The sequence below is a fragment of the Penaeus japonicus genome, unplaced genomic scaffold (genome assembly GCF_977035675.1).
Source record: "Penaeus japonicus unplaced genomic scaffold, GWHDUDI00000001_assembly GWHDUDI00000036, whole genome shotgun sequence".
NCBI classification, from domain to species: domain Eukaryota; kingdom Metazoa; phylum Arthropoda; class Malacostraca; order Decapoda; family Penaeidae; genus Penaeus; species Penaeus japonicus.
The window spans coordinates 23,466,394-23,477,865 of NW_028234438.1; the positions used below are offsets into that span (position 1 = coordinate 23,466,394).

Consider the following 11,472-nt stretch of genomic DNA (forward strand, 5'->3'; position numbering starts at 1 on the left):
TAAGTAGCGATTTCTTAGTCATTTTATGTTTGTTTGTTTGTTTGTTTGTTAACTTTCTCTTTCGTTTGTGTTGGTGATTAATATGAATATGTATTGCAGTTTGGTCTTCGATTTATGGTCCTGCTGGCTGCTGTTTGCTTGACGCTTGCCATGGCAGACCATGCTTGCAAGCATACTTGCCAGACGCCAGCCGGGAATTACGTTTGCTGTGGTGAGTGACATTCTGCCTTTGCAAGCATTTGTCCTTTCTTTCTTAGTAAGAGCGAGACTTTTGGCTCGAACTCTTCATGGTATTCAGTGGCAGAAAAAATATATATTGACAGATATATAATCACAGATATTCGGAAATAGATCTAGACATACATGTATAACTAATTGAGACACAACCTTCACACGTCCTGTTTATTTGTAAGAAAAAAAAACTTTTCATGCTAGAAACTTCGATTCCTTTTTTTCCTTCCGTTTGATTTCCTTTTTCTATCCATCAACCCTCTCCCCCGATAGATCCCCCCCGGTGCCCCCACCCCGCCCCCTGCATCGACTTCAATCACAACGTAAGTGGCTGGTCCTTCCTCCATTGCTAGGTCCTGCGACTGGAAGAGTTTGGATCCTGCATCTGCCTTGGAATGTTTTTTTTACTTCTTTATGTACTTGAACTGATGAAATGGGATAGCAATTCTTTCTTCTTACTATACGTTTTACTGCTTTGCTTGTAATTGTGCCATTAGTTCATGAATAATCCGTTTATGAGTGATTCATAACTAACATTGCGAAGCTATTCCCTTCCTCCGAAATACGTCTTTCTGACGCATAACAAAGCACGTTGATGAAGTGATTCCTCCTCCGAAGTGGATCTTATTTTCCTCAAGGGAAGGAAACCAAATCTCTCATGTCTCACGCCCTGCCATCCTTTGCAGTACTGCTATCGGGACGCCCAGTGTCCGCCTGGACAGAAGTGCTGCAGAGACGGCTGCTCCAACAGGAGGCTTTGCATTCCCGTCTGAGTCATGCACAGGCGAGTGCATGCCCGCATGGGAGTCGCGTTGGATCATCTGTTGACGAACTGCGTGTGTTATAACTTCGATCTCTTTTGGTTCTCATAGATTTCACAATTCTACTCTGAAAAGCAAAGCACAGATTTGGCCAATAAATTCGACTGTGATTTCGTTTGCCGTTTTGTTTCCCTTAGATTAGCTCATGTGCACAAACACTCAAACTAGAAGTAGTATATGGTTTGTAATTTTCCGAAACCATATACTACTTCTAGGTTCAAAAATTTTCGGTGTTCAGTATAATATGAACGGTAATTGAGATAATTGGCTAATTACCCAATTAAGGGAATTACTGACATGGTTGATTGAATAGCCAAGGCAATGATATGAAACTCCCAGACATTGAAATTTTGTTTTCTTTCGGAAATTTTACGCCAAAGTTAGTGGTATTGTCCGTGCGAAATTTGCCTTACCTAGCACTACTGATGACGTCACAAATACGTCATAAAGTTGACGGAATGAGCTGGAAACCAATTATTAGCAAATTCGAGACTATGACCTACAACATACCAAAAGATGAAGTCCCGAAACTTTCTCGTTCTCTCACATTAAGGATTACCGTTTTGGCTAATTTTTACGACTTTTTCATGTCAAAGTGCTTCAAACAACCGCAAATATCTCAATAATGCCGTGGAGCCCGAAACTTTTTGACCACATCATCGTAAAGTGCATTGAATTTCCTGTCGACGCTAACATGAACATTTTTTGCTATCTGCTAAGCTTCATATTGAAAAACGCATCTGAAAATCACCTATTTTCGAGATTTCGAATATTGAATTTTGTCATATTGTGACGTCATTATGACGTCATAGAAATGTCATCAGATAATTTGCAAGAACATTTTTTTTAAGTTCTATCTTTTATCTTTCCAATGCTAGGTTGATGAAGTTTGTATCTTTAATGGTTCTTGAGATATAGCCGATCAAACCGGGTACACTTTTGCTCAAAAAAGTGTCCTTGTAGTGAGGCATACGTATTTTTCCACGGGATTTTCAACCATATTTTCGTCTTCGCCTTAAAGGAGCTAACAACCAACAAACAACCCTTCATCTTAGAAGACCATCGGCCAGGACTTCTACCTTCCCGCGCTAAATTTACTTCTGAGTAATTGCTGAGCTTCTCAAGCAGTTGGCTGAGAGCTCGTGACCTGTTCACACCTACCATATCATAAGTATCTGTCTTTTGTTGTTTCTTTTTTTATTTCTGATGCTCGTTTTTTTATGTTATTGTTTCTATATTGTGTTTAATTTAATAAATGTGTATTTTTCTGTCAATTTAATATTTCATTCAATTCTTACACGCTACCTAAACTAAGAATTGCTCGGCTTGATGGCTGTGTAAAAGCCAACCCTTACATTTGGTAGGCAGCTCGGGATATTTATGTACAATTTTATTTTGCAAATATTGTGTATAACCGAAACCAGCCACGGCATTTATTAATATTTATCTTGGATATTTTTTTTTCTGTGCTTTTCACATGTTAGGAAACGCATTTTTAAGAAATTAAGATTTGCTTACTGTTATCTTAGTCTGTTGATGAATAATTTTTTTTTTATCATAAGTATGTTAGTAACGTCAAAGTGCATAAACCATTTTTGTGTATTATAAGTACGTGAACTTGATTTCTTGATCTTCGCTTTTTTGTACGTCATATTGTGGGTAATTTAATTGTATTCATATTCATCAGTCGCTACAGACGTCCTTAGTTGTATCGGCGTTTAAGCCCAGGGAATAATTGATTGTATACGTGATTATATTTTGGAATGGATGTCTGGCCAGGAAATGAGCTTTACTCAGCCCGTAAATGTACATAGGACTGATCTTTTCAAATTCTCAGTGTACGCTAAACCGCTGTCCTCACGAGTTTATACATTTTATCTATTCTAATGACCGATCGCTTTTCAGCCTGTCCTATTTTTGTTGATGCTGATGCTGATGCTTGCAGTTTTTGCCTGTTCTTTGTGCTCGTGACATACAGCGAAGATTGTAACAATTTGTCGCTCTGAGTAAGAGAAACCATACCAACACTGAACACTGGTGAGTAAAAATTTATTTTCTGTAACATTTATATTAATCTCGATTAATTATCACTAATTACCAGTATTCATTTTTGGCTTGATTTTCTTTTAGAAAAGCACAGACGTGTTAGGCAAAGTATTAGGTATTTTCTTCATTATTGAAGACTCCTTAGAATTGTGTAACTCAAAATGTCAATTGAACGTAATTTTTCTGATCTGACTTCACCAAGTTCAAATTTAATAGCAGACCATGAGCAAGCTTATGCTCTTCCTCGTGGATTAAGAGATCCTTCAGTTAGACCAAAATCTAAAGCACCAGCTCATGCTGATGGTCCATTAACTCCTCCCGATGATAACGAAGGAAATGTAAATCAGCCTCAAGGAAATGTTCCTTCTACAGTTCTCGCGAGTGTACTAAGTCAACAAAATAAAATTATCAAGGATAATCTTGTTCTCTCATCTAAACTAGATAAGATTGAAAGCATGTATGCAACACTTAGTAGCCAACTAGTGGTTTTGCTACAGGGTATGAATGTTCAGACCTCTAGTAATGAACAATTGTCCGTGCCAGTTTCTTGCAATGATAGTGCAGTACGTGCAAATGCTAAGGTCTATGACGATAGACCTATACTTACACCATTATCTAAACCAGTCTTCGAACCAGAAACCCCAGTTAACCTTAAACCTATACCAACACCTCGTACCCAGTTTCCCCAATCCTCGTGTCCTAATCCTCCCTCTGTGAAACCAACCCCTCTTGCAGCACCAAGATCTAGTCTAACTTCCGGCATTAATGAGTATAATACTGATAGTAACGGGATGCCAGTAAGTTTTAAAATTGCCAAGCAACAAATACCAATATTTGAAGCAAAATGTTCACTCAATGATCCTATGAAACGACAAAATGAATTTGAACAATGGATTCGTAAGATTGAAATTGTCATTCCAGAAGGACATGATGAAACCAGGATTAAAGTTGCAAAAATTCATTGTCAAGGTCATGCAGAAACTATTGTTAATAGTGGTCAGTTTGCACAATTTACTACTTGGAATGAATTTAGAAAGGCTTTAAGGGACAAATTTGGTAGTGTAAGAAGTTCGGGGGATTTCTTTAGAAGGATAGAAGCTATTAGACTTAAACAGGGACAGTCGCCTAAAGATTTTCATATTGAACTTGAAGCAGCAGTTCTTTCGGGTGCAAGGGATTTTCCTAATGAAATTGGGGATGTAACACTAACTGTGAAAAGACTTTTTCTTCAAGGTTTACCAGAACGATTACGAGTCTTGGTTGTTTCAGGTGAAGATGGTCCTTTGACACAACTCGTCACGAATACAGAACGTATCTGGCACTGTCAGAATAATGCATTTTATTTGAGGGAAAGGAGACTATTCTCAGGTGTGTCGTCTGTCAATTTGAGTCCAGTAACTGCTAACAATGAGGCGTACTGCGCTTTTCACCGCTCCAAAGGACACCTCACTAAAGATTGCAGAGGTAAGCCTCTGTCTAATGTTTGTTGGCGATGTTTACAGCCAGGTCATCTAAGATCTCGATGTCCTGGAGTTACAGCAGCCGCATAAAAAGAACAATATACGTATGTTCAGAATGCTGTGCCTTTCAGAAAGGCCAGCAGTGTTAAAACTCCCTGTAATCTGTTGGCTAAATGCAAAAGGGAGATGGATTTATGCTTAGTGTCTGATAAGAATTTAGTGGGTCGACCTTTGATAAAAGTTTATATTAATGGTCGGGAATTGCCTGCATTCATCGACACTGGATCTTCTGCATCCTTGTTGAAGGTCTCGGCATTGAAGTCTCTAAGCGTTATTTCACGTTCCAAAGGAGCCAGGTCACTTATTAGTGCTTCTGGTGACTTTCTTGATGTTTTGGAAGAAAGGGATTTTGAGATTTCTTTTGCCCCAGGACTTAGCCTGACGCACAGATTAGTCGTAGTTGATGAAAGTTGTGATTTTCCGGGTTCCTTATTAATTGGCATAGATGTACTGCGTAGATTTGAATTCAGTTTGGTTCATTCACATCAGCCAGGACAGACTTATCTTTCTCTTGATTCAGTTAGAGTACCTGTAACCTATACAGATCATCCAGGAATTTCTAAAGTGTCCTTTTGCAAGGCAACACCAAAGGATAGTGATCTTGATATAGCACCTCTTTTTCAACAACCAGTTATGTGTGCTAGAGTTCTCAGAAGTACTAGTATTCCTCCAATGAGTGCTAAGTTTATTTCATGTTCAGTAAATCGTGGTATTCCTGATGGGGATGTATACATAGAGGGTCACTTGCATGATCTATTGATTCCTCATTCAGTTGCGAGTGTACAGAATAGGAAAGTTTATATATGGACAGTTAATACTTTACCTCGCAGAATTAAGCTTAAAAATGGTAAGCTACTATCAAAAGTGGAAGAAGTTTCTAACTCTGACCCAAGTAAAATAGCAATGATAGGTAGTGCCTCTTCATGTAATTCTGAGGAAGTAACCCAAGCAAATCTTCCAGATTTAGAACATTTAACAAAGGAGCAAAGGAGTAATGTCTTGCCTATTCTGCAGAAGCACAAGGGTTTATTTGATGGTGATAAAATGACTATTGCGTAAAGCCAAGGGTATTGTGCATTGCATACCTACAGGTGATGCAGCGCCTATTTGTTCTAAACAGTGGCGTCTTCCACAGTCCGCCAAAGACTTTATTAAGTCTGAGTGTCAGTCCATGCTTAGAGCAGGAGTAATTGAACCATCAATGAGTCCATGGCTTAGCAATGTGGTTCTAGTAGTAAAAAGGATGGGGTCTCATCGTTTCTGTGTTGACTACAGGCAGTTGAATAATGTTACCATAGGAGATTCATATCCACTTCCCGGGATAGAAGAAACTATTGAGAGGCTCGGCGAAGCACATTTCTTTTCTACTCTAGACTCTAGAGCAGCATACTGGGACTATAGAGGTTAATGAGGCAGATCGCCTAAAACGGCATTTTCGGATGGACAGAACGTGTTTCAATGGATTAGATTGCCATTTGGTTTAAAGTCTGCTCCAAGCACTTATCAAAGGCTAGCTAACCTGGTCTTGAGTCCAAGTTTTAGGACGTCATACACTTTGTTATCTAGATGATATCATTATCTATAGTAAAAACTTTTCAGAACTTCTTGATCATCTGGATGAAACCCTTACTCATTTGTCTCGTGCAGGTTTTTAATTAAACATGGCAAAATGCGAGATTGCTTGCCCAGAACTTAAATTCTTAGGATTTCATCATTTCTGCTGCAGGTGTACAACTGACCCTGGTAAAGTGAAGGCCATATGTGACTTCCTACACCCACCAACTCACAGCAGGTGAGAAGGATTATGGGTGCTGCTGGATATTTTCGCAGGCATATCAAAGATCACTCTAAAATAAACTGCTCCACTTTCTGATTTAACGAAGAAGAATGCCAAGTTTGTATGGAAGCCAGACATGAAAGGGCTTTTTATTTTCATAGTTAGTTTAAAGGAAGCATTAGTTACTGTTCCTCTCATGAAACGTCCTTATTTTGTCTTGCTATTCAAAATCCATACAGATGCAAGTCAGCAAGCCATTGGTGCTTGTTTAATCCAAAATCATGATGGACAACCTCACCCAGTTTCCTATTACTGTCGCAAACTTAGAGGTGCATAGATTCGTTATTCAGCGACTGAGTTGGAGGCTTTAGCTGTTGTTGAAGCTATTAAAGCATTCCACCCATATGTATATGACCATAAATTTCATATCTATACGGATCATAAGCCATTAGTCTTTATTTTAAAACTCCGACTAAATCTGCTAGAATGACCATCTAGAGTCATGAAATGATAAGTTATGGTTATAAAGTCTTCTATAAAGAAGGAGCAAGTAATCATGTACCATATCTCATATCAAGGCAGATTAATCCAATAACATCTGTAAATTTGACTACTTTAGATCCTAAAACATTACGTGTATTGCAGGTTGAAGATTCTCTTTACAAAGAAATCATTGATTTTCTTAAAGGCAATCCTTTCCTAAGTTGCCCGCATTGGAAGAGTTTGACTTTATAGATGAAGTTCTATATCACGTCAAATATAAGGCTTCTGGTTTGGTAAGTCAATTATGTATTCATTTGAAATGGAGATTACATGCCCTGGACATTGCTCATATAGTAAGATTGCTGGTCATCGTGGGACCTACCGTACATACATGAAAGAAAACTCCAGGAATGTATTATTTTCCTTGTGCACTTAGTTATACTAGGAATTATGTAAGTAAGTGTATGACCTGTAAAAAGCGTAAAGCTCAAACAAAGGCATCGAGCGCATTAGCAGATGCTCCACTCGCATTAAGCATCTCGAGCGAGTCAGCATGGATCTGCGTTGAATTGCCAAAGTCGGATAATGATTTCAAGTATTTGTTCTTAGTGATTGTAGATCAGTTATTCACGTTTTTACTCAGCTTGTACCTCTCTCAAAGATAAACAAGCCGTAACTGTCCAACCAACGAATGCTTGATTAATGATTTCATTACAATTTTTGGTCCACCACAAGCTTTCAATATGTATAATGGCACTGAATTTTCTAATTCTCTTCTCAGAGCTGTTTGTAAGCTGCTGGAACCTAAGATAAACTTTACAACCCCTTATCATCCAGAGAGTAATGGGCTATGTTGAAAGGACTAACAGAGTAGTTTAAAGATATTTATATGCACTGACTGAGAATTGAATCCACCCCTCGTCGGTGGACACGATGATACCTCATGTTAGGTTTGCTATCAACTCTTCAGTTTTCAAACAGAGTCGGTAAATAAACATCCCTTATATGTTGGATGCTTTGGACAGTCTATAACATTATCCTAATTGGATTAACAACACAAATTAACTGTAAAATACTGCTAATGAAAGATTTGCAAAAGTTTTAATTCAGGCAACGGTGATGCAGCTGTACTTGCAAGTAAACAATTGTAGAGAATGTATAACCAAAGATTACGTTTGCAAGGAAGTCTTACTGCTACTGATTGGATGTTGGTAATCTATATTTTACGAAAAAGTCCTTCCTCAGAAAGCCACTGCGTCTGACGGCACACGCGGGGAATCAGGTCCCGTTAAGGATCACCAAAGCGCACTGGACCTGTGACTACTTATATAGTGAAAGAACCTGGTAAAGAATAGTGTTTAATCGGACATCCCATACGTTAATGATATGCTGCCCTACGAGGCACAATGTTGAACTGGAGATGTAGTGAGTCCAGATGGTGTTCTTGCAGAACACTTCCTGAATGGATCCGAAGTGTCATGCTTGTTATCCTTTGTGAGAAGATTTCACCAGAGTAATTTGTCTTTAAGTTTAATGTTACATTGTACTAAGTATTCTTTCGGAGTGGATTGGAAATATCATTTGTATAATGTTAGAGCATCTCTAATAATAATGGAACCAAACCTCAACATTACAGTGCTTACCCATAGAAACATGGTCCCTTATATTTCATTTTCCACATGAAAGCTGCATACCAACTCTCCAAAAGTCTAATTGCATAGTTATGTTCCTGCCGCTGTCTGATGGGTTGTCTGGTCAATGAACCAAAGTGGATTGATGCTGTTTGCTGCTGTCATCCTGTGGATTGAATGTCATGACTTCTTGCAGCTGTTCCAGCATCCGACCACCTTGTGGAGTCACACGGGCCTTGAAATCCTGCCTTTATCTCTGCCTGATCTGTTCCTGCTTTCTGTTATAATTGCCAAGATGCAAGCTCGCGTGGCTGATAATGGACCTCGGAACTGGTCTGCAACCCTATGACCGCTGGGAATGTGACGCCCAAAGATCCGTTGCACACAGATTCCAGCCTCATTTCACACGTTGACCACGACAGTAGACGAGACGGCCCTTTCGCCTTGAGCCGATGTCAGTCGAGGGTTCCCAAGCACCCTCTCTTTTCGGGATCGGGAGGGATTGTAGTGAGGCATACGTATTACTTCCACGGGAATTTTCAACCATATTTTCGTCTTCGCCTTAAAGCGTGCTAACATCCAACAAAACTACCCATTCATCTTAGAAGGACCATCGGCCAGGCTTCTACCTTCCCGCGCTAAAATTTACTTCTGAGTGATTGCTGAGCTTCTCAGCAGTTGGCCTGAGAGCTAGTGACTGTTATCACCTACCATAGCATAAAGTATCTGTCTTTTGTTGTTTTTTTTTTATTTCTGATGCTCGTTTTTTTTATGTTATTGTTTCTATATTGTGTTTAATTAATTAAATGTGTATTTTTTCTGTCTTTAATATTTCATACAATTCCTTACACGTCTACCTAAACTAAGAATTGCTCGGCTTGATGGATGTTGTAAAAGCAACCCTTACATAAAAATTTTTTTTTGTGTTTTTATAAGTACGTGAACTTGATTTCTTGATTTTTTCCCCTTTTTTGTACTCAAATTGGGTGGGAAATTTTAAATTGTTTTTCTTTATTCAAACCTCTTTTGAGAAAACAGCCCCGTCCTTGGGTTTGTATCGGCGTTTAAAGCCCGGGGAATAATTGTTTGGGATACGTGATTAATATTTTTGGAAAAGGGATTGTCGGGCCCCGGGGAAAGGAGCTTTACCACCCCCGGAAAATTTGCCCTTTAGGATTTGTTTTCCTTTTCAAATTTCAGTTTTACCGTAAACCCCCTGTCCTCCCCCAGTTTAAAAACATTTTATCTATTTAATGACCGTTTCGTTTTTCCCACCCTGCCTTTTTTTGTTGATGCTGATGCTTGAAAATTTTTTTGCCCTTTTTTTGGGGTGCTCGTGACATACAGCGAAGTTTAAAACAATTTGTCGCTCTGAGAAAAGAGAAAAACCATCCCAAAACACTAAAACGGGAAATAAAGATTTTATTTTCTGTAACATTTTTTAATTAATCTCATTAATTCCCCCCAATTACCAGTATTTTTTTTTGGTTTGATTTTTCTTTTAGAAAAACACAGAGGGTTTTTAGGCAAAGTTTTGGGGAAAATTTTTGGGTTCATTATTGAAGACTCCTTAGAATTTTTCCAAAATTTTTTAAAATTTAACCCTAATTTTTTTGATTCTAACTTCCCCAATTTCCAAATTTTAATGGCAAACCATGAGCAACTTTTTGCTTTTTCCTCGGGGTTTAAGGGACCCTTTCCCTTTAAAGGACCAAAAAATTTTAAAGCACCACCCCTTTTGCTGTTGGTCCATTAACCCTCCCGATGTTTTAAGGGGAAGGAAAAATTTTAAATCAGCCCTCAAGGAAATGTTCCTTTACAAACTTCGCGAGTGTACTAATCAACAAAAAAAAATTTTTAATAAAGGGAAAATAATCTTGTTCTCTCATCTAAACTAGATAAGATTGAAAGCTTTTTAGGGGCAACATTTAGTACCCAAACTAGGGGTTTTTTGCTACGGGGTTTTGAATGTTCGGGAACCTTTTTAAAATTTGAAAAAATTTTTCCTTTTCCCCAGTTTTTTTGAAAATTTGATATGCAAAACGTGCAAATGCAAAGGTTATGACAAAATAGACCTATACTTAAAACCTTTTATCAAAACCCAGTCTTGAACCAAAAACCCCCAAATTTTAACCTTAAACTATACCAACACCTATTTTAACCCATTTCCCCCAATCCTCGTTTTTTAAAACCCTTTCCCCCCTTCTTTGAAACCCCCAACCCCCCCTTTGCCAAGCCCCCAAAAGATTTTTAGCCAAAATTTCCGGTTTTTTAAATGAGTTTTAAATACGGATAGTAAGGGGATGCCAGTAAGTTTTAAAATTGCCAACCCAACAAATACCCAAATATTTTGAAGCAAAATTGTTCCCCTCAATTTGACCCCTATAAAACGACAAAATGTTTTTGGAACAATGGATTCGAAAGGGTTTTGGAAATTGCCCCAATTCCAGAAGGACATGATGAAACCCAGGATTAAAAGGTTTGAAAAAATTCATTGTCAAGGTCATGCCCGAAACTATTGTTTTAAAAGTGGTCAGTTTGCACAATTTACCCACTTGGAATGAATTTAGAAGGCTTTAAGGGACAAATTTGGGAGTGTAAGAAGTTTTGGGGGATTTCTTTAAAAAGGATAGAAGGGTATTTGACTTAAACCCGGGGCAGGTCCCTAAAAGATTTTTTCCCTATTGAACAGGCATTCAGCAGTTCTTTCGGGTGCAAGGGATTTTCCTTTAAAAAAAATTGGGGGTGAACACTAACTTGAAAAGACTTTTTTCTTCAAAAAATTTTCCAGAACGTTTTCGAGCCCTTTGGTTTTTTTCGGTGAAGATGGTTTTCCCTTTTTACCAAACTTTTGTCACCAAAAACAGAACGTTTTCTGGCACTGTTTAGAAAATTTCATTTTTATTTTGAGGGAAAAAGGGGAAATAACCTCGGGGTTCGGTTTTGTCCAAATTTGATTTTCC

At 38.3% G+C, this 11,472-nt stretch overlaps 1 long non-coding RNA gene across 1 annotated transcript in view; it reads left to right on the forward strand.

Moving 5' to 3' along the window:
* The window catches only part of LOC147467447 (uncharacterized), a 1,351-nt gene extending 185 nt beyond the window's left edge, over positions 1-1,166 (forward strand). Inside the window, exons 2-4 of the long non-coding RNA XR_015190599.1 lie at positions 100-211; positions 505-554; positions 918-1,166. This is a non-coding gene — a long non-coding RNA (uncharacterized LOC147467447). The remainder of the gene's footprint in view (positions 1-99; positions 212-504; positions 555-917) is intronic.
* Positions 1,167-11,472: the final 10,306 nt, after the last annotated feature.